This window comes from Lepisosteus oculatus, unplaced genomic scaffold (genome assembly GCF_040954835.1).
Source record: "Lepisosteus oculatus isolate fLepOcu1 unplaced genomic scaffold, fLepOcu1.hap2 HAP2_SCAFFOLD_76, whole genome shotgun sequence".
NCBI lineage: Eukaryota > Metazoa > Chordata > Actinopteri > Semionotiformes > Lepisosteidae > Lepisosteus > Lepisosteus oculatus.
In genome coordinates, this window is record NW_027168320.1 from 750,304 (window position 1) to 770,036 (window position 19,733).

The window sequence follows — 19,733 nt, forward strand, 5'->3', positions numbered from 1 at the left end:
TCCTAAAAATCATTCGTTATGTTCCCTGGTGTTCCAAACTTAGTTTTAATCAATTTTAATTTGTTATTATGTTAAAAACAGGGTAATAAGTTTCTAATTGGACTATAAATAATGTCATATTGTCTGCTATAAAACTGATGTTTTCAACTCCATTGTAGAGATTCTATAATCAACTAATAGAGAATTTAAATAAAAAAGGGCATAAGAAGACATTACCAACAACGACCACAAGATGGAGATATTGTCCAAAGAGGCAAGAAGGGCAAAGCCGCGATAAGGTAAAATCATTTTTTGAAAGAGATTGCTGTCAGAATGCACACCGTCTTACCACTGCAACATGGGGAATAGAGGGAAATGAACACACGCTACGAATCGTCTCAATCACTCCCTAGAGTCGTAAGGCACATTGAAGGGTGCACCCCCATCATTAATCGTTGGGCCTCTGTAAAAGGAAAGCTGTTGAGCAGTCTTTGAAACAGCTCGGATGAAACACTTGATTGCTTCCATGTGCATCTGGAGCCCACTTCTTATTTTCACTTCACGCCGCCCAAAGCATTTCTAAAACAGGAGATTCGCGTTTGGGAATGCGCCCTGCCCTACAAATAAAACAGGTCTACGGGTCTGAAACCTGCTCCACGGAAAACAGTTCTGTTGCGCTTTTGATCAAATGGAGATTCGCTGTTCTTACTTTTTGATGACATAACACCCAAAGGGGCTACTTTGGAGCTGGATTCCAACCAGCATCCTAAAGTTTCTTAGCGGTATCCTTTACAGTCCTCTGTTCGGTCGACAAGGAACAGTAGGGGGCAGCTTTCCTCACACATACAGTGCAATGTACTGTAGTGTTCCCCTTCATTGAATTCGCAGTTCTGCATCAGACCTCTAACTCGTTTCCTTAGCTTGGATTTAAGCCACGAAGCAGGCTTCTACTGTATAAACGTCTAGAGGAATCACAAACTATTTGAGAGGCCACCATCCCAGGGGGAACTGACAAAGTCTATCCCTAAACACCTAGCGCAGTCTCTCGAGAGACTGTCAAAAATCGCTTTCTCTGTTTGCGTTGCAAGTAAGTGAAAACGCGGTCTCAAACCAGAGCTACTTGGCAGCAGCGGCACGTAAATACCATTACTGTTACTGCTCGATACCGACGTTAGCCTACTATACCATGTTCAGCCACCGCTAGAAAATGCACAGCTCTAGAACCGGAGCAAACGACAGGATGGCCAATGCCAAACGGGCACACGTGTCAGACATGGAGAGCGACGAGGATGGGATTTGAACCCATGTGTGCAGAGCACAATGGATTAGCAGTCCATCGCCTTAACCACTCAGCCACCTCGTCGACAGAAGTGGGCTGTCCGGACATGGGTTGGCGCGCTCCAGATGATCTTTTTCTTTTTTTTCCCTCGTACTCGAGGGTCATTTTCCTGTTCCACATGCGATTTCAACATTTTCCTTGGGAGATGTCAAGCCAGCAAGCCACTGCTGTGGTTCAATGGCCAGTGTGGAGATCAGTGGCCCTGTTGTACACAGAAAGCACATCGAGCTCCTTGGACATGAAAAGTTCCAGATAAAAGCCATTTGTCACCCTTTCTCTTGGTGTTGATGTTGCTATTGTATGTAAAGGTGGCAACTTGCTCAGCGAGCAGGCGGAGCACACACCGAATGCAGATGTGTCTGAGTGGTGTGTCCAAGTGGCTGCAAAAGGACAGTGCTCCTGGGGCGCCGTGGCTTAGTTGCTTAAAGCGCCTGCCTAGTGAACAGGAGACCCTGGCTCTGAATCCCAGCGGTGCCTTTTTTGTTCTGTCTTCTCAAACAGAACTGGTCATTATGGACAACCGCCTACGGCTAGACTTAATTAAATGCAAGCATTCATTTCCTGTCTTGAACGACTTGTTTTTCTTAAAATGGATGCAACTTGCAAAACATGAAATACAAACCTTGCTAATCAGCGCTCGCGGCTGGCAAAAAAAAAAGAGGTCAGCAATGTTTTTTTCTTTAACCTTAACCCTGCTAATGGAGAAGAGTTAAACGACCGAGTCTATGCAGCTTAAACGGTCCGCACGTCGGGTTCTTAGCTGAAAGGGTGGTAAATCACACTCACCCCAATCCTTAATCTTTTAAAGAGGATACAAAATTGAACCTAGTCGCCACATCACATACATCCTGTTCAACGATAAATAGGTAACATCTGTAGTGTGCTCTCTGAAGGCACTAGTTCTGTAGGATTTGGGATTTACTGAGACAATTATTCATTATAGCAGTAAATCACAAAGTTGATTCTTTTGATGGCTTTAGAATCCAACCATGCGACATAACTCAAACAACGCACACACACAGGTACTAATACACGAGGATACATTTATTAATACATAGAATATGCATGTAAACCTAACAGATCTTATCGAGAGGGTTATCAGAATACAAAAGGTATATATTCAGTCAGTTACAAAGAGTTACATATATCAAGAGGACATACGTTCAGTATATCATTCATTTAGACCGTTTCGTAAATGAACTTGGTTATAACTTCTACACTAGATACTCAAAACAAGTACATAACTCTTAGGAATTAAATTGATATCAACTGGTTGGGATAACAATTGAATTCTCGAGCTGTCATGCAGTGAAGTTGAATACTCATCCAATCTCTGGGGATTCAGATCTCCTGCGGGCACAAAGCAGTTGCAGGCTTGTTGCTGTCTAATCCGCGCTCTCTGGCTCTATGCCAGGCTTTGCTGTTCAGCTTGCGACGGTGCTCTGGTGATGTTGACCTTGGGGTTGTAGACCACTTGGATGAGGCTCTCTCTTGGAATCTTGCAGACCTTTAGGCGCCAATGGATGACCATTGATCATGATAGCCAGGCTTAGCTAAGTGCATCCCCATTTGGGAGCTGTACCTTATCAAAAGAAAACATCTTTAAATCAGTCTGCATGAATAGCTTCTCTGTTACTGCACCACAGAGATGAAGAGGGAGATGGGGCCTCATTTGGGAAAGCACAGCAACACTTAATTCTGTCTTATTAATAAGCCTCGCCGCTACAGTACGTACAGTTATAATTCAATCTGAATTAAAAACTACATGTCCCAGTTACCATGGTGGTGCTTGTGATCATTGCGTTTAACCAACGAAACAGGGCGAAAAATCAGTCACATGACTTTGTGGCTGAGTTTAGAAAGCTTAACGTATCAGCAAGACAGCAAAGACATTTTTCCAAGAAAGTTTAGCCTTTGTCACTAATGAAACCGCTAAATAAAGACATAAATATGGAAATTGACAGTTAATTGACTTTTATATTTCTAAATATCACAACATGTTCGAATCCAAGTCATTTTTAATAACAATGGGTAAACTGGGTAAACTATCACAAAGCTTTAAAAAACTTAACATTTTTATTATCAACAAATTGTAAATACGATGTTTACATTGGCATTATTAATTTTTCACTTGAGTATATGGAGGATTGTGAGAGCAGACCCCCCCTCTTAGGCTACATTTTTAATAAGAAATGGAGGCTGTATGCGTTACAATATAAACATTTACTGTCAAACTTTAAATCAACAGTTGATTTAAAGACAATCTGTCAAAGTGCAATGAAACACAATATTGTTGTTGTTGTTGTTGTTATTGTTGTTTTTATCCTGTAAAGCGTTTTGAGAAGCCACCTTTAAAGGCGCTATATAAAGGCGCTGATTCTTATGGAATGTGTTTTCTTTCTTCTTTTTTTTCAGCATAGAATAAACCTGTTACAGTACTTGATTCTTATGGATGCCCGGTTCCGCCGGGGATTCAAAATAAAACATGGAATCACGTGTCTAAGGAAATAGCATTATAACTATATCCATGCACAAACAGTAGCATGTTACATTATTAATTTGGGTGTCTCCTCTTGCCAGAAAGCGCTAAATTGCATTTTGAGTGCGGTTTTTGACTTTTTTTAAATTACAACCCATACATAAGCTGATACTGTTTAGACTTTTAATTATTTTAAACTGTATTACAGCAGCACAATGTGCTTTTTCACGAAACCTAGAGTACTGAAATGTCTTGCGTTGTACAGCTTTTCAGCTAAATATATTTATCGCTTACACCTGACACTTGATGTGCCCGACAAAAACCAGTTGAACAGCTCTGTTGGAGGTTTGCAGATCAGATCAGATTCCCTTCCCCCCACAGAAAGACAGACTTATTAGTCGCTATTCACTGCGACAGCAGCTCCAATTTCAGGCGTAAGCGATAGATCCCAGTTTAGCCGATCTTGTTACAGCATGTTCCAGTTTACTCTTATTAACCATATTAATTTTAAGTGCTTAATGCCATTTTTTGACCACGCACGAATATTCTTATGTCCATACCTTTGCAAGGGAATCAGTGTGAATTGTAATACTAATTAAATAACCGCGGGCACTTTCCACCCCCTCTGACAGCAGGAACATAACCCATTCTCAGCTCAGCAGCTCATTACAATATAGGGTGTTCAAATCTTTTGCTGCCTCAAAAAGCTTTAGAGAACTTAACATTTCTATTATCAACAAATTGTAAATACGACGTTTACATTGGCATTACTAATTTTTCACTTGAGTGTATGGAGGATTGTCAGCTGTCACTGAGAGCAGTTAATTAAATGTATTTTTTGATTCACAATCAGACAAATGCAACATAAATTGTTATCTTTGTCTTCTAAGTATATTAATAAACTTTCAGCATAGCTTTCTCCTAGTTTAGATTAATTTTTCTTGGGATTTTGGGATCAAACGTGGAAAGATTAGATTAGTAATCGTTTTTATTTTTTAAATACATTTTAGAAAAGTGTAATCTATACTTAAAAGCTGTATAAAAGCTGTATAAAAGACACTCGATATTAATGGAGTTTAGTTGATACTTTTTAAACTTTTAATTATTTTAAATTGTATTACAGCATTGTACACATGCTTAAAAGAGAAGAAAACGCAAGCCTTCTTCAGGTGTGAGGGCATTCTGCTCAGAATGAAACACTAAAATGTAATGTAGGCTCTGAATGGGTTCAATTATGATTTGGGCTTGATTAAGGTCGCTGCCTTTCATCCAAAATCTTGCTTGAATCCTTCTAAACTAAAAATTAGACATGAGCAGGGGCTCTGGTGAAATTTCTCTTTTTTTAATTTCTCTTTTTTTCTTGGAAAAATATCTTACCCGCTGCAATCTGGGCACAGAAGGATTAAAAGAAGCCAGACAGGCAGGGGGAAGAGTGAGTTCTAGATAAAGAGGTATCCAGGTAACAGTGAAGGTAACAGCCGCAGACGTGGCCTACTTAGCCCGCCAGGGTTACCCTACTCTCCCGGAGGAGGCCCACCGGGAAATAGCGCTCCAGGCGTTCCTGGCCCCGGCGCCGACTGAGGTGCAGTGCCACGTGATGCTGGCCGCACTGGTCCCCTTGGAGCAGGCCCTGGCTCTGGCTGAGCAGACTGATGCCGTATTCGAGGAAACCGGTGGGCGCCAACGGAGGGGCGCACGGGGAATCAGATGGGGAGGAGGAGACGCCCAGCGCGACGATGCTGGGGGAGCGATGACGGCTGGTCATCTGCCACTGCTGTGGGGAGAGGGGACACATCGCAGGCAACATGAAATTGTCAGGGACATTCAGCTATATACAAAGAAGAGACAGACAAAGTAATAATTCTATATTAACGTGGCCTACATATTGACGCAATGATCAAACTAACTGACATGTTCTGATTCAGATCCCCTGCAGTTCATAATAATTAGAACAATAGCAATGCTGAGTCCTCCCCACCCTACTGAGCACAAATTCAGCTGCTCTCCAGTTCTGTTCTGCATGTTTTTTCATTGCAATTGAGCTCGGAGCTGGAGATGATCTCCATACAGTTCTGTGTTAACTAGCCCGCACTTGCGTGCTAATTTACGGGTTGTGGCAAATGCTTTTTTATAGTTCATATACATGACGGCAACCTGTTACCGAGGAACCTGAGAGGTTTAAAAGCCTCACGAGCCAGGCAGGACTCCAACCTACAATCTTCTGATTCGAAGTCAAACGCGTTATCCATTACAACACTGGCCCATGGAACATGCGCTTGCACTCTACCACAGAGAACAGAAAAAGTGTTGATGTGTCGTGCTGAAATTCCGATTGATTTTGAATTCAAAGAAAAAAGGTTTTCTTCCAAAACACCATGAAATTGTCACATCTTGCAGACAATAGGTGTATTCCATGTTGAAAAGAGAAGAAAGAAAACCATGGAGCCTTTTACAGGTGTGAGGCTTCTTCAGGTGTGAGAAGACCTCACAGTCGAAATGCTGTGTTTCCGTTCTTCTCTTTTCAGCATGCAATAAACCTATTACTTGATCCTTTGCAGCCGAGGCATGCTGAAGTAGCTACCCAGCTGAACATCTAGCAGACTCTACAGTACTTCTCTCCTGTAGAAGTAAAGCAGGGCTTGCTGGGTGAGCTTTTGCTCCGGTAAATTAGGTCACGTGTCATGTTAAATCACTTCTTCTAAACACAACATTTGCTGGTGCTAGCTTTCCCCATGAAAAGAGACATTTCCCTTACAGTACATGACATATCGTTTTTATTCTATCAATAAGTATAGAAATTAAACAAAAGAAAAAATGGTGTCGCCAAAGAATGCACAGCTCTGTCGCCTTGGGGAGGTGTCAAGGGCATTGAGCTCCTTGGACATGAAAAGTGCCCGATAAATGCCATTTCTCATCATTTCTCTTGGCGTCAGTTCTGCTATTAAATGGGACGGAGGCAACGGGCTCAGAGAGCAGGTTAAGTGCACACCGAATGCAGATGTGTCTAAGTGTCTGTAAAAGCGCGGTGCTCCGCTGGTGCTGTTCCCTAGTGGCTTAAAGTGCCCGCCTAGTAAGCAGGCGATCCTGGGTCTGAATACCAGCGGTGCCTCTCTCCGTGTCTTGTTGTGCCGAATGTCTCATTTCAGACAAACATGTACAGCTTGGTTCAGTTTAATGCAAGAATTCATTTCCTTTCTGGAATAACTTGTTTTTGAAGAAATCCATACAGCTTGTGAAAGATGAAATCCATTTCTTGGTTGTCAGTGGAAAAAGATTGCCGGCTGCAAGAAGCGCAAGTGATTGTTTTCTTTGACCATAAACCTGCAAATGTAGAGAGCACAAGCGGCCGTCAGTCTCTGTGGCGCAATCGGTTAGCGCATTCGGCTGTTAACCGAAAGGTTGGTGGTTCAAGGCCACCCAGGGACGCATGTCTCAGTTTTTCCAATGTAAACATCATCACCGCTAAAGAAGATGGTGCAGAAGGCTCCACAGTCGAAACATTGTGCTTCTTTTCTTCTCTTTTCAGCATGGAGTAAACCTTTGCTTGATCCTTTGCAGCCTACGCATGCTGACACAGCTACCTTTCTCTTAACGCGCCTCAATCATTATTCACCAAAACCATCAGCAGAATGTGTCGCCTTTGTGGTGATGTCACTCCTCTGCTTCACAAATGTCCTTAGTGACGGACCATTCCTTTCTGCCATTTTTCCGGAGCGGTTATTGATTGCTCCATCATTTCCCTCATACTTTCCATCCCTAGATTGAAAAAAAAAACAGAAACAGGCTGACAGGACGACAATCAAATTGCAAAAACTCATCAAAGCACTCGATAGAGTATTTGAATCCACAAGTAGCTACGAGCAACTTTGTCCTGGCTTGCATGAAAGTCGGAAAATGTCAAAAAGAAAAAGATGGTGGCTTCTTCATATTCGTTCTTTTATTTTTAGTTCGTTGGCTCTTCTGTCCATTGTCCTCCTGCCTGGCTCTTGACCTGTGACTGTCTGAACGCACACAGTAAAATTTCATGTGGGGGATTTGTCCTGAGCCTCTGTGAAAGACCCACCCACCCCCATAAATAACTGCTCTAGAAACACGATTGCAAAACTAAACCACAGCTTAAAGAGGAGCTTGTCATGACCGCCAGGCAGTTAAGACCAACTCTTAAGCGATCTAATCAGCACCAGCAGTGGGTGATTATTAACAAACGCTGCCGCACGAGTTAACCCACCTGCACACACTCCACCGTGCGGTACACAGTGCTATTTTTACCATCTTTACCTGCTTCCCGCTGCTCAGTATTGAGTCTATTCCTTGAGAGCTCTACCTGGCATTTTTTCCATTACCTCGTTTATTCTGGATATTGGACTCCCCTTCTGCCTTTTTGACTTTGGACCTCGCCTCTCACCTCGGACTGTTTGCCACCAGTGTTCTCCCTGGATTACGACTTACCTTACGCCTCTTGACCACGAAACAAAGCAAAGCAGAGCAAAACAAAACGAACAAACGAAAACCCTCACGTCCCGCACTTGCATATAACGCCGTTACGTGCCCAAGCGGTATTGTACGTCATCCTAGCACTGCACCCCGGGGCGTACGGTATATGGGAACGAGCACACGCCACGAATCGTCTTGAATCACTCCCTACAGCTGTAAGGTGCCTTGAAGCGTGCACCCCCAACTTTCTTCTTTGCCCATCTGTGAAAGGTAAACTGTTGAACAAACTCTGAACCAGCTCTAAGGAAACTAATCCGATTAGACGTTACTTTGACTCATCTTTTTACGCTCAGTGCTGGATTGCTCAAACTCCAGCTAGGGTTAGGGTTAGCATTCCCACGCTACTTAGACACTTTGTTTACGCTCAGTGCTGGATTTTGGGAACTTCAGGATGAGTGGGAATTTTCTCCTATCTGTCAATTCTGTTTTGTTTTGGAGACTCTTGGCTGCCTATGTTGTACAGTGCAGCGTGAAGGAAACATTTTCCAAAACTGTGTCAGCTCAAAAGTTGTAAGAAAACCTCTCCAGCTGCTTTAACTCTCTTCATTTTTGTCATTTAATGTGACACTCGATGTATAACTGGAGCCTCACATATGCAAATGGTGAGGCTCCAGTTCGACACCCAGTTCGACACCACTTTACAGTATATGACAAAAGCATGGCAGACTGTGCCGGACCGGCAGATAACTTCCGCTTATTTTTACCATATTAAACATTGGAAATCCTCCCACTTGTATTTGTGACACTTGATTTTGGCTCCACCTAAGACACTCTTAAATCTTCAAACACTTTTCTCTTCTCCCGCAACACTCTTGTCTGTCGGCACTATGTGGCAGCGTTGCATGACAACCCCTCTCACCACGGAAAGGAACCTAACAGCTTTGGTAAGAGAGGAGAAAAGGACCTGGCCAGTACGGGGCTCGAACCCGTGACCTTGGCGTTATTAGCACCACGCTCAAACCAACTGAGCTAACCGGCCTCACAACAGTGCTCCTCTCTGTGCTGCAAAAAATCGAACTCAGGGAATTTCTTTTGTCCTCCTTTGAATAGAAAGCCGTGTAATTCAGTGTACGGGCTTTCTCGTGCAGTTTCATGGTTCTTGTAACCCAAATCCTACACTGGCCTGAAGTGCCCCCCCATTTCACAGCATTTTTCAGCTGATTTAAAATGTACCTAAAGGAGAAGCATTATTGAAGACCATCAATTACCAAGAGCTTTTGTCAAAGGTTTTGGTGGTCATTTTGAATGACCACAGAGCGCTGTGACCTCGGTTTTACATCTCATCCAAAAGACAGCGCCCTTTTACAACACAGCATCTCCGTCACTATACTGGGGCATTGGGACCCGCACAGACCTCAGGGCGAGCGCCCCACCGCCGGCACCATTAACACCGCTTCCAGCTGGAAGCTTTGTTTTTCCCTGTAGCTCACCCTCATCCGGGTACTGACCTGGCTCACACCTGCTTAGCTTCAGTGGGTTTTTTGAGTTGCGAGTTGCAAGGGGATGCAAGTGATGGAGCCGCTCGCTGCAAAAGCCACTGCATTGGCCGGGAATCGAACCCGAGCCTCCCGCGTGGCAGGCGAGAATTCTACCACTGAACCACCAATGCTCAGTGCCTGGGCTGTCAAAAAAGACGCTTTTTTGGTGCTCTGTGCAAAACGCGTCGACATCTGCTTCCAGCTGCAAAATGCCATTCGCGGACGCTGAAGAACTTATTTCCAAGGCAGCGGGTACAAGCGATTGGGCGTTTTAAAACCACCAGGAACAGCAAAGAGGCGCGCTTCTTTGCTTGCGCCGAAACACACCGACTGGAGGCGGATAACGTAGTCGGCAGGATTCGAACCTGCGCAGGGAGACCCCAATGGATTTCTAGTCCATCGCCTTAACCACTCGGCCACGACTACAGCAAGCCCCACTGCCGCTGCGTTCTTGCTACAATCTTACCTGGAACGCGAGGCGCCGGCGGAAGCCTATTTCAAAGTCGTTCTCCGTTTCAAAAAAACATTTCCAAAATACAAGCCTTGCAGACAGACACGCCTCAGAGGACTTAAGGGTGGCTTCATGTCGGAATGATAAAGTCTCCCCGTCCGGACATGAAAATGCCACTTTGTTACACACAAAAAAAGAATCAACAACAGAGAAATGCCCACAAGCATTTGAAAAGCCGCACCACGTCGCACTTGAAATAGCTCTTACATTAGTGGTAGACGCAGGAATCGCCTTTTTATTTACGCTCTTACCAACGCGATGGAAAGCAAAACAAAGCAAAGCAGAGCAAAACAAAACGAACAAACGAAAACCTTGCGTATAACGCCGTTACGTGCCCAAGCGGTATTGTACATCATCCTAGCACTGCACCCCGGGGCGTACGGTATATGGGAACGAGCACACGCCACGAATCGTCTCGAATCACTCCCTACAGCTGTAAGGCGCCTTGAAGCGTGCACCCCCAACATTCTTCTTTGCGCATCTGTGAAAGGTAAACTCTTGAGCAAACTCTGAACCAGCTCTAAGGAAACTAATCCGATTAGACGTTTCTTTGACTCATCCTTTAACAGTTTTCAGTCTCTGTCTTTAAACACCTTGCTCAGTCACATTCAAGCCACAAGTACTCTTCTCGGATGTTGCACAAACAAATCCTAACGTCTTGAAAGCATTGCAGCATGTTTGTGTCCCACTTCCCGTGGCTGCAGGACGACTGACACGAACGGACAAACACAATCTGTGGTGTTTAGCGTGACATAGTCTTGCAGGCATCGTGCTGTCTTACTGCAATACTATACCACTTGAGGAAACAGTCCATCTGGCCATGAAACTCATTTGAACGTCTAGCTACAGCAACTAACAATAACATGATTTATTCAGGATGTGTGGAATCAGCACGTCCCGGAGACAGCTTCTGAAATCGTGAGCATTCTCTGGTGGTGTCCTGGAGGGCTCCGGCGGGTGTGTGTTGGTGGTATAGTGGTGAGCATAGCTACCTTCCAAGCAGTTGACCCAGGTTCGATCCCTGGCCAACGCAGTGGCGAGTGTTTTCAGATGCTGTCACGAGCCTTGGATTGTGACTAGCAAAGCGAAGCCTTTTGAAAGAGCTAAAGCACTGCAAAACGGAATTGAAGGAGAATCTTACAGGGGATTCTGAGCGGTGTCTAAATAAATAAATTCACAGCGTCTGCGGATGGCATTTTGCAGCTGGAAGCAGATGTCGACGCTTTTTGCACAGAGCACCAAAAAAGCGTCTTTTTTGAAGGTACAGGCACTGAGCATTGGTGGTTCATTGTTAGAACTCTCGCCTGCCACGCAGGAGGCTTGGTTTTGATTCCTGGCCAATGCAGTGGCTTTTGCAGCGAACGGCTCCATCACTTGCATCCCAACTTTTGCAACTCGCAACTGAAAACCCACTGAAGCTAAGCAGGTGTGAGCCAGGTCAGTACCTGGATGAGGGTGAGCTACAGGGAAAAACAAAGCTTCCGAGAAGCTGTGTTGTAAAAGGGCGCTGTCTTTTGGATGAGATGTAAAACCGAGGTCATAGTGCTCTGTGGTCATTAAAAATGACCACCAAAACCTTTGACAAAAGCTCTTGGTAATTGATGGTCTTCAATAATGCTTCTCCTTTAGGTACATTTTAAATCAGCTGAAAAATGCTGTGAAATGGGGGGGCACTTCAGGCCAGTGTAGGATTTGGGTTACAAGAACCATGAAACTGCACGAGAAAGCCCGTACACTGAATTACACGGCTTTCTATTCAAAGGAGGACAAAAGAAATTCCCTGAGTTTGATTTTTTGCAGCACAGAGAGGAGCACTGTTGCGAGGCCGGTTAGCTCAGTTGGTTCGAGCGTGGTACTAATAATGCCAAGGTCGCGGGTTCGATCCCCGTACGGGCCAGGTCCTTTTCTCCTCTCTTACCAAAGCTGTTAGGTTCCTTTCCGTGGTGAAATGGGTTGTCATGCAATGCTGCCACACAGTGCCGACAGACAAGAGTGTTGCGGGAGAAGAGAAAAGTGTTTGAAGATTTAAGAGTGTCTTAGGTGGAGCCAAAATCAAGTGTCACAAATGCAAGTGGGAGGATTTCCAATGTTTAATATGGTAAAAATAAGCGGACGTTATCTGCCGGTCCGGCACAGTCTGCCATGCTTTTGTCATATACTGTAAAGTGGTGTCGAACTGGAGCCTCACCATTTGCATATGTGAGGCTCCTGTTATACATCGATTGTCACATTAAATGACAAAAATGAAGAGAGTTAAAGCAGCTGGAGAGGTTTTCTTACAACTTTTGAGCTGACACAGTTTTGGAAAATGTTTCATTCACGCTGCACTGTACAACATAGGCAGCCAAGAGTCTCCAAAACAAAACAGAATTGACAGATAGGAGAAAATTCCCACTCGTCCTGAAGTTCCAAAAATCCAGCACTGAGCGTAAACAAAGTGTCTAAATAGTGTGGGAATGTTAAACCTAACCCTAGCTGGAGTTTGAGCAATCCAGCACTGAGAGTAAAAAGATGAGTCAAAGTAACATCTAATCAGATTAGTTTCCTTAGAGCTGGTTCAGAGTTTGCTCAAGAGTTTACCTTTCACAGATGCGCAAAGAAGAATGTTGGGGGTGCACGCTTCAAGGCGCCTTACAGCTGTAGTGAGTGATTCGAGACGATTCGTGGCGTGTGCTCGTTCCCATATACCTTACGCCCCAGGGTGCAGTGCTAGGATGACGTACAATACCGCTTGGGCACGTAACAGCGTTATATGCAAGTGCGGGACGTGAGGGTTTTCGTTTGTTCGTTTTGTTTTGCTCTGCTTTGCTTTGTTTTGCTTTCCATCGCGTTGGTAAGAGCGTAAATAAAACGGCGATTCCTGCGTCTACCACTAATGTAAGAGCTATTTCAAGTGCGGCGTGGTGCGGCTTTTCAAATGCTCAACAGGATGACTTCACATGCACGTGTGCTTTCATGCAGTCGTGTGTGCAACCATGTCTGCTTATGTGCAAACGGGCGTGGTTTCATGTATGCAAAAAACTTTCCTGGGCTCTTCTGAAGCACATAAAATTATTTGGAGATATACATTTGTCTTGTTTTCCTCTTAGGCTCTAGAATTGATAACTTTTTTTTAGGATTCTAGCTTTCTCCCCTTGCAGGCATCGGGCACAGAGGACCTCATGGTTTTCCTAAAAATCTTTTTTTTTGTGTTCCTTGTTGTTCCAAACTTAATTTTAATCACTTTTAATTAGATATTTTATTAAAAATAGTGCAAAAAATGACTAATTTCACTAAAAATAATGTAATATAAAACTGATGTTTTTAACTTTATTGTAGTGTTTTAGAAACTACTATGTCTTCAAAAATTGTTATTTTTCATTCCTAGGAATGAAAGCAGTTGTTATATGATGTTTATTTTCAAATTTTGAAAAAATCAAAGGATTCTAGCTTTCTCCCCTTGCAGGCATCGGACACAGAGAACCTCATGGTTTTCCTAAAAATCATTCGTTATGTTCCCTGGTGTTCCAAACTTAGTTTTAATCAATTTTAATTTGTTATTATGTTAAAAACAGGGTAATAAGTTTCTAATTGGACTATAAATAATGTCATATTGTCTGCTATAAAACTGATGTTTTCAACTCCATTGTAGAGATTCTATAATCAACTAATAGAGAATTTAAATAAAAAAGGGCATAAGAAGACATTACCAACAACGACCACAAGATGGAGATATTGTCCAAAGAGGCAAGAAGGGCAAAGCCGCGATAAGGTAAAATCATTTTTTGAAAGAGATTGCTGTCAGAATGCACACCGTCTTACCACTGCAACATGGGGAATAGAGGGAAATGAACACACGCTACGAATCGTCTCAATCACTCCCTAGAGTCGTAAGGCACATTGAAGGGTGCACCCCCATCATTAATCGTTGGGCCTCTGTAAAAGGAAAGCTGTTGAGCAGTCTTTGAAACAGCTCGGATGAAACACTTGATTGCTTCCATGTGCATCTGGAGCCCACTTCTTATTTTCACTTCACGCCGCCCAAAGCATTTCTAAAACAGGAGATTCGCGTTTGGGAATGCGCCCTGCCCTACAAATAAAACAGGTCTACGGGTCTGAAACCTGCTCCACGGAAAACAGTTCTGTTGCGCTTTTGATCAAATGGAGATTCGCTGTTCTTACTTTTTGATGACATAACACCCAAAGGGGCTACTTTGGAGCTGGATTCCAACCAGCATCCCAAAGTTTCTTAGCGGTATCCTTTACAGTCCTCTGTTCGGTCGACAAGGAACAGTAGGGGGCAGCTTTCCTCACACATACAGTGCAATGTACTGTAGTGTTCCCCTTCATTGAATTCGCAGTTCTGCATCAGACCTCTAACTCGTTTCCTTAGCTTGGATTTAAGCCACGAAGCAGGCTTCTACTGTATAAACGTCTAGAGGAATCACAAACTATTTGAGAGGCCACCATCCCAGGGGGAACTGACAAAGTCTATCCCTAAACACCTAGCGCAGTCTCTCGAGAGACTGTCAAAAATCGCTTTCTCTGTTTGCGTTGCAAGTAAGTGAAAACGCGGTCTCAAACCAGAGCTACTTGGCAGCAGCGGCACGTAAATACCATTACTGTTACTGCTCGATACCGACGTTAGCCTACTATACCATGTTCAGCCACCGCTAGAAAATGCACAGCTCTAGAACCGGAGCAAACGACAGGATGGCCAATGCCAAACGGGCACACGTGTCAGACATGGAGAGCGACGAGGATGGGATTTGAACCCATGTGTGCAGAGCACAATGGATTAGCAGTCCATCGCCTTAACCACTCAGCCACCTCGTCGACAGAAGTGGGCTGTCCGGACATGGGTTGGCGCGCTCCAGATGATCTTTTTCTTTTTTTTCCCTCGTACTCGAGGGTCATTTTCCTGTTCCACATGCGATTTCAACATTTTCCTTGGGAGATGTCAAGCCAGCAAGCCACTGCTGTGGTTCAATGGCCAGTGTGGAGATCAGTGGCCCTGTTGTACACAGAAAGCACATCGAGCTCCTTGGACATGAAAAGTTCCAGATAAAAGCCATTTGTCACCCTTTCTCTTGGTGTTGATGTTGCTATTGTATGTAAAGGTGGCAACTTGCTCAGCGAGCAGGCGGAGCACACACCGAATGCAGATGTGTCTGAGTGGTGTGTCCAAGTGGCTGCAAAAGGACAGTGCTCCTGGGGCGCCGTGGCTTAGTTGCTTAAAGCGCCTGCCTAGTGAACAGGAGACCCTGGCTCTGAATCCCAGCGGTGCCTTTTTTGTTCTGTCTTCTCAAACAGAACTGGTCATTATGGACAACCGCCTACGGCTAGACTTAATTAAATGCAAGCATTCATTTCCTGTCTTGAACGACTTGTTTTTCTTAAAATGGATGCAACTTGCAAAACATGAAATACAAACCTTGCTAATCAGCGCTCGCGGCTGGCAAAAAAAAAAGAGGTCAGCAATGTTTTTTTCTTTAACCTTAACCCTGCTAATGGAGAAGAGTTAAACGACCGAGTCTATGCAGCTTAAACGGTCCGCACGTCGGGTTCTTAGCTGAAAGGGTGGTAAATCACACTCACCCCAATCCTTAATCTTTTAAAGAGGATACAAAATTGAACCTAGTCGCCACATCACATACATCCTGTTCAACGATAAATAGGTAACATCTGTAGTGTGCTCTCTGAAGGCACTAGTTCTGTAGGATTTGGGATTTACTGAGACAATTATTCATTATAGCAGTAAATCACAAAGTTGATTCTTTTGATGGCTTTAGAATCCAACCATGCGACATAACTCAAACAACGCACACACACAGGTACTAATACACGAGGATACATTTATTAATACATAGAATATGCATGTAAACCTAACAGATCTTATCGAGAGGGTTATCAGAATACAAAAGGTATATATTCAGTCAGTTACAAAGAGTTACATATATCAAGAGGACATACGTTCAGTATATCATTCATTTAGACCGTTTCGTAAATGAACTTGGTTATAACTTCTACACTAGATACTCAAAACAAGTACATAACTCTTAGGAATTAAATTGATATCAACTGGTTGGGATAACAATTGAATTCTCGAGCTGTCATGCAGTGAAGTTGAATACTCATCCAATCTCTGGGGATTCAGATCTCCTGCGGGCACAAAGCAGTTGCAGGCTTGTTGCTGTCTAATCCGCGCTCTCTGGCTCTATGCCAGGCTTTGCTGTTCAGCTTGCGACGGTGCTCTGGTGATGTTGACCTTGGGGTTGTAGACCACTTGGATGAGGCTCTCTCTTGGAATCTTGCAGACCTTTAGGCGCCAATGGATGACCATTGATCATGATAGCCAGGCTTAGCTAAGTGCATCCCCATTTGGGAGCTGTACCTTATCAAAAGAAAACATCTTTAAATCAGTCTGTATGAATAGCTTCTCTGTTACTGCACCACAGAGATGAAGAGGGAGATGGGGCCTCATTTGGGAAAGCACAGCAACACTTAATTCTGTCTTATTAATAAGCCTCGCCGCTACAGTACGTACAGTTATAATTCAATCTGAATTAAAAACTACATGTCCCAGTTACCATGGTGGTGCTTGTGATCATTGCGTTTAACCAACGAAACAGGGCGAAAAATCAGTCACATGACTTTGTGGCTGAGTTTAGAAAGCTTAACGTATCAGCAAGACAGCAAAGACATTTTTCCAAGAAAGTTTAGCCTTTGTCACTAATGAAACCGCTAAATAAAGACATAAATATGGAAATTGACAGTTAATTGACTTTTATATTTCTAAATATCACAACATGTTCGAATCCAAGTCATTTTTAATAACAATGGGTAAACTGGGTAAACTATCACAAAGCTTTAAAAAACTTAACATTTTTATTATCAACAAATTGTAAATACGATGTTTACATTGGCATTATTAATTTTTCACTTGAGTATATGGAGGATTGTGAGAGCAGACCCCCCCTCTTAGGCTACATTTTTAATAAGAAATGGAGGCTGTATGCGTTACAATATAAACATTTACTGTCAAACTTTAAATCAACAGTTGATTTAAAGACAATCTGTCAAAGTGCAATGAAACACAATATTGTTGTTGTTGTTGTTGTTATTGTTGTTTTTATCCTGTAAAGCGTTTTGAGAAGCCACCTTTAAAGGCGCTATATAAAGGCGCTGATTCTTATGGAATGTGTTTTCTTTCTTCTTTTTTTTCAGCATAGAATAAACCTGTTACAGTACTTGATTCTTATGGATGCCCGGTTCCGCCGGGGATTCAAAATAAAACATGGAATCACGTGTCTAAGGAAATAGCATTATAACTATATCCATGCACAAACAGTAGCATGTTACATTATTAATTTGGGTGTCTCCTCTTGCCAGAAAGCGCTAAATTGCATTTTGAGTGCGGTTTTTGACTTTTTTTAAATTACAACCCATACATAAGCTGATACTGTTTAGACTTTTAATTATTTTAAACTGTATTACAGCAGCACAATGTGCTTTTTCACGAAACCTAGAGTACTGAAATGTCTTGCGTTGTACAGCTTTTCAGCTAAATATATTTATCGCTTACACCTGACACTTGATGTGCCCGACAAAAACCAGTTGAACAGCTCTGTTGGAGGTTTGCAGATCAGATCAGATTCCCTTCCCCCCACAGAAAGACAGACTTATTAGTCGCTATTCACTGCGACAGCAGCTCCAATTTCAGGCGTAAGCGATAGATCCCAGTTTAGCCGATCTTGTTACAGCATGTTCCAGTTTACTCTTATTAACCATATTAATTTTAAGTGCTTAATGCCATTTTTTGACCACGCACGAATATTCTTATGTCCATACCTTTGCAAGGGAATCAGTGTGAATTGTAATACTAATTAAATAACCGCGGGCACTTTCCACCCCCTCTGACAGCAGGAACATAACCCATTCTCAGCTCAGCAGCTCATTACAATATAGGGTGTTCAAATCTTTTGCTGCCTCAAAAAGCTTTAGAGAACTTAACATTTCTATTATCAACAAATTGTAAATACGACGTTTACATTGGCATTACTAATTTTTCACTTGAGTGTATGGAGGATTGTCAGCTGTCACTGAGAGCAGTTAATTAAATGTATTTTTTGATTCACAATCAGACAAATGCAACATAAATTATCTTTGTCTTCTAAGTATATTAATAAACTTTCAGCATAGCTTTCTCCTAGTTTAGATTAATTTTTCTTGGGATTTTGGGATCAAACGTGGAAAGATTAGATTAGTAATCGTTTTTATTTTTTAAATACATTTTAGAAAAGTGTAATCTATACTTAAAAGCTGTATAAAAGCTGTATAAAAGACACTCGATATTAATGGAGTTTAGTTGATACTTTTTAAACTTTTAATTATTTTAAATTGTATTACAGCATTGTACACATGCTTAAAAGAGAAGAAAACGCAAGCCTTCTTCAGGTGTGAGGGCATTCTGCTCAGAATGAAACACTAAAATGTAATGTAGGCTCTGAATGGGTTCAATTATGATTTGGGCTTGATTAAGGTCGCTGCCTTTCATCCAAAATCTTGCTTGAATCCTTCTAAACTAAAAATTAGACATGAGCAGGGGCTCTGGTGAAATTTCTCTTTTTTTAATTTCTCTTTTTTTCTTGGAAAAATATCTTACCCGCTGCAATCCGGGCACAGAAGGATTAAAAGAAGCCAGACAGGCAGGGGGAAGAGTGAGTTCTAGATAAAGAGGTATCCAGGTAACAGTGAAGGTAACAGCCGCAGACGTGGCCTACTTAGCCCGCCAGGGTTACCCTACTCTCCCGGAGGAGGCCCACCGGGAAATAGCGCTCCAGGCGTTCCTGGCCCCGGCGCCGACTGAGGTGCAGTGCCACGTGATGCTGGCCGCACTGGTCCCCTCGGAGCAGGCCCTGGCTCTGGCTGAGCAGACTGATGCCGTATTCGAGGAAACCGGTGGGCGCCAACGGAGGGGCGCACGGGGAATCAGATGGGGAGGAGGAGACGCCCAGCGCGACGATGCTGGGGGAGCGATGACGGCTGGTCATCTGCCACTGCTGTGGGGAGAGGGGACACATCGCAGGCAACATGAAATTGTCAGGGACATTCAGCTATATACAAAGAAGAGACAGACAAAGTAATAATTCTATATTAACGTGGCCTACATATTGACGCAATGATCAAACTAACTGACATGTTCTGATTCAGATCCCCTGCAGTTCATAATAATTAGAACAATAGCAATGCTGAGTCCTCCCCACCCTACTGAGCACAAATTCAGCTGCTCTCCAGTTCTGTTCTGCATGTTTTTTCATTGCAATTGAGCTCGGAGCTGGAGATGATCTCCATACAGTTCTGTGTTACCTAGCCCGCACTTGCGTGCTAATTTACGGGTTGTGGCAAATGCTTTTTTATAGTTCATATACATGACGGCAACCTGTTACCGAGGAACCTGAGAGGTTTAAAAGC

At 43.2% G+C, this 19,733-nt stretch overlaps 8 non-coding genes across 8 annotated transcripts; 3 read left to right on the forward strand and 5 right to left on the reverse strand.

The window, feature by feature from the left end:
- Positions 1–1,260: 1,260 nt before the first annotated feature.
- trnas-gcu (transfer RNA serine (anticodon GCU)) lies at positions 1,261–1,342 on the reverse strand. The gene has a single exon. It is a non-coding gene; the product is annotated as a tRNA-Ser (tRNA).
- A 5,807-nt stretch (positions 1,343–7,149) lies between these two features.
- trnan-guu (transfer RNA asparagine (anticodon GUU)) lies at positions 7,150–7,223 on the forward strand. The gene has a single exon. It is a non-coding gene; the product is annotated as a tRNA-Asn (tRNA).
- Positions 7,224–9,196: 1,973 nt separating this feature from the next.
- On the reverse strand, positions 9,197–9,270 carry trnai-aau (transfer RNA isoleucine (anticodon AAU)). The gene has a single exon. It is a non-coding gene; the product is annotated as a tRNA-Ile (tRNA).
- A 559-nt stretch (positions 9,271–9,829) lies between these two features.
- On the reverse strand, positions 9,830–9,900 carry trnag-gcc (transfer RNA glycine (anticodon GCC)). The gene has a single exon. It is a non-coding gene; the product is annotated as a tRNA-Gly (tRNA).
- Positions 9,901–10,113: 213 nt separating this feature from the next.
- Positions 10,114–10,195, reverse strand: trnas-aga (transfer RNA serine (anticodon AGA)). Its single transcript has one exon. It is a non-coding gene; the product is annotated as a tRNA-Ser (tRNA).
- A 1,046-nt stretch (positions 10,196–11,241) lies between these two features.
- trnag-ucc (transfer RNA glycine (anticodon UCC)) lies at positions 11,242–11,313 on the forward strand. Its single transcript has one exon. It is a non-coding gene; the product is annotated as a tRNA-Gly (tRNA).
- Positions 11,314–12,103: 790 nt separating this feature from the next.
- On the forward strand, positions 12,104–12,177 carry trnai-aau (transfer RNA isoleucine (anticodon AAU)). The gene has a single exon. It is a non-coding gene; the product is annotated as a tRNA-Ile (tRNA).
- Positions 12,178–15,013: 2,836 nt separating this feature from the next.
- Positions 15,014–15,095, reverse strand: trnas-gcu (transfer RNA serine (anticodon GCU)). The gene has a single exon. It is a non-coding gene; the product is annotated as a tRNA-Ser (tRNA).
- Between the last annotated feature and the right edge of the window lie 4,638 nt (positions 15,096–19,733).